The sequence below is a fragment of the Odocoileus virginianus genome, chromosome 23 (assembly GCF_023699985.2).
Source record: "Odocoileus virginianus isolate 20LAN1187 ecotype Illinois chromosome 23, Ovbor_1.2, whole genome shotgun sequence".
In the NCBI taxonomy this organism is placed as follows: domain Eukaryota; kingdom Metazoa; phylum Chordata; class Mammalia; order Artiodactyla; family Cervidae; genus Odocoileus; species Odocoileus virginianus.
In genome coordinates, this window is record NC_069696.1 from 7475297 (window position 1) to 7478893 (window position 3597).

Consider the following 3597-nt stretch of genomic DNA (forward strand, 5'->3'; position numbering starts at 1 on the left):
GCGTTTCCTCCCACTTGCTTTAAACCCTTCCTCTCTTGTCCAGATTTTATCTTCCTTCTCGACTTGCCTTCTTTCTTGTTTTTCAGCTTTTCCTTTTTTCCTTTTTTTTTTTTTTGGCAGAGGCATGCAGGATCCTACTTCTCCAACCAGGGATTCAGTGTGCCAGGTCACTCACTTGTGTCTGACTCTTTGTGACCCCATGGACAGTAGTCCACCAGGTCCTCTGTCCATGGGATTCTCCAGGCAAGAATACTGGGGTGGGTTTCCATGCCCTCCTCTAGGGGATCTTCCTGACCCAGGTATCGAACCCACGTCTTTACTTCTCCTTCATCAGCAGGTGGGTTCTTAACCACTAGCACCACCTGGGAAGCCCATTGGTAGTGAGACACAGCTCTCTACGACCTGGCTAGGTGCACCTGAATAGCTCACCACACCCTCTCTGTTTGTCCCACCCATGAAAATAAGCTCAGTAATGATACCACCGCAGCAGGTTGTATGCAGGTGACACACCTGAGTGGCAGGCTGCGAATTCATAGCAGAGTCCTATGTGACTTTTCTCGGGGACCCATAACCAGACTCAAGGCTTGGAGCTGAGGGCAGAGCCTGCACAGTCCCCCACGCTCTAACTGGAGTTTTCAAGGAGCTGCCAGGGCGAAGGCCAGACTCCCCCGGGTCAGCAACCAAGAGGCAGCTGGACCTCACCCACGTGCTGCCTTCTCGGCTCCTCCAAACCAACCCTGACCTTGGCCCCCTCTCCAACACCCCTGTGGCTTTATCTACTGTTGAGGCAATCCAAGCGTGGGTTGGAAAAGAATTTCCAGACACAGAGTACCACAGAAAAGAGTGAGTTTATTAAGAACAAAGAGCAGAGATAAAGTGGGCACTGCAAGCGTGGGGGACCAACTCCTGACAGACCAGGGAGAGTTGACCATATTCGTTGGTCAGTACCCAATTTTTATAGCCTCAAGACAAGGAAAATTCCCGCTGGAAGGCTGGCTTAGATGACCCAGTTGGGGTGCTATAGGGTATTTCCTGGGTTGGGCATCTTTGCCTAATTGCGAGTCAAGAAGCTTGTTGGTGATGATGGGGGGTTTGGGGCAACAGTTACAAAGGGCTCAGTCAGCTTCAGAGGCATCCTTGGTTCTGGATCCCGCTTCTGTGGCCTTGGTGCAAGGCCTTGTACCTGTGGCCTGGGGGCAGGTCCTCAACATCTACCACTTATGTGCCCACAGCCACCTGAAACTCAGAACAAAAAGCTGGGATCATCTTCCTTCTGGCTGTTCACCTCCTGTCCTCTTGTCCTCATCGATTATTTTAGCCACAGGAGGATGGATGGGCCATCTTCACTTCCTGCCCCGTGGATTCTCTTGATACCCTTGGCCTCTAGGTACAAGGGAGTCAGTGCCCTGGCACCCTTGCCAATGACAGACGGGAGGCTTTGGATAAACATTCCCATCTCCAGTCCTCTGGGTGGTGGGGACCACTTGGAGGGGGGCACTGGAATGCTTCTCACAAAGTCCAGGTGGAATCCACCCCTTGCCCATGGCATCCCCCTCAGTGACATGCCTTATCTTGGTTTCTCCTCCTTCCCTGTCCCTCTCTCCCTAGTCCTTACCCTGCTCCTGGGACCACCTCCAAAATAAAGTCTCAGACCCATCCCCAAGCCTAGTCTCAGACTCTGTTCTCACAGATACAGCAGCAGGTTTCAGGAGCTGCTCTAACAAAGTAAGGCTGGATGGCTCAAATAACAGGAATTTACTCTGTCACCGTTTGGAGGCTGGAAGTCTGAGATCAAGGTGTTGGCAGGGCTGGTTCTTTCTGAGGCTGAGGGAAGGATGTGTTCCAGACCTCTCTCCTCGGTTGGTAGATGGCCACCTTCTCCCCATGTCTATTCTTATCACCTCCCCTCTGTGTCTCGGGCCCAAATTTCCCACCAGTCAGATTGGATTAGGGTCCAGGCTAATGATATCATTTACATTTGATTATCTCTGTAAAGACTCAATCTCCAAACAGTGTCATACTCTGAAGCCCTGGAAGTTGGGACTTCAACCTGTGGATTCAGGGAGGTGAGAGGGGTGAAGCTGGTTCTGGAAACACAATTCTACCCGTAACAGAAACTGAAGCTAAGAGAGGGTCGTGGACACGGGTTTCAGAAACAGACCTGTAGGGTGGGACGTGGACACGGGTGCCCCACAGTCAGACCTCTGTGATAATCCCTGACTGTGCTCTGCACTGGGACAGGCAGCAGAGATGAAGCACTGGATACAAGACGGTAGCCCTGAATGTGGAGTTGGCTCAGGGTGAAAGCTCGAACAGAGAATAGGCAGACCCAGGTCAGCCCGCTCTCAACTTGGGCTTTCTAGGTTTTTTCTATTTTTAATATTTTATTTATTTGGCTGCATCTTAGGTGCGGCCCATGGGCTCTTTGTTGCCAAACCTGGACTTCTCTAGCTGTGGTTCTCAGGCTCAGTAGTTGCCCTGCAGCATATGGGATCTTAGTTCCAAGATGAGGTATCGAACCCTCATCCCCAGCACTGGAAGGTAGATTCTTCACCACTGGATCACCAGGTAAGTCCCTCTTCTAGATGTTGTTTTGGAAAGTATAGTTATTTTTCATAGATGTATGTGCGTGGTGTGTGTGCCAAGTCCCTTCAGTCGTGTCTGACTCTGCAACCCTGTGGACTGTAGTCCACCAGGCTCCTCTGTCCATGGGATTCTCCAGGCAAGAATACTGGAGTGGGTTGCCATTTCTTTCTCCAGGGGATCTTCCCAACCTAGGGACTGAACCCACATCTCTTATGTCTCCTGCATTTGCCACTAGCACCACCTGGGAAGCTCCTCATGTATGTAAATGAATCATAGGTTTTGCATTTTATTTATGACAGTGTTTAAAGGGCCCCTGACGTCCCGCAGCCATGGGACATATCCTGCAGACCGTGGGGCCCAATATTTAGTCGTAAGAGAGGCAGAGCTGCAAAGGAGACTGAAGAAACAGCTTCACGGGCCTCTTAGCTAAGCTGGGGGCCAATGGGAAGGAAGCAGAACCTGAAGCCCTGGGATGAAAACATTAGGGATAAAGGATCTACGAACCTTGCCCACCAGAATCCCCTGACCCCTCTGGCTGGCATCATTAGCCTATGGACCACCTGGTGCCCATTTGAGGGCCCCACCTGAGGCAGATACCCCTCAAGATCACTCTTTTCCTTCTCAATTCACCTTCATTTCCCCTCCTCATCCCAGCATTGACCAGAGACAGCTCACTCCTTCACAGGAGGAAATGCCTTACCCTCCTGAAGAACTGCAAGGCCCACTGACACACTCAAGCAGGAGTGCTGAGACCACGTGTGGGACTGCATGGAGGGTTTGAGACTTAGAGGAGGAAATTAACCAGACAGGGAGAATGTATGGATATGAGAGCACCTCCAGATCTCAAGATTAACAAGCTTACACGGATGCCTGGCGTGGGCCCAGTGTATTGCCAAGATGGATCTGGGGTGGGGATGGATCTGAGAGGCCTGCAGGGCTCACCCCAGGGCTGCAGCTCTTCCCTAGACGTGGCTGTGACGCCATCGCAAGCAATGAAAGGTGTCCAACAGC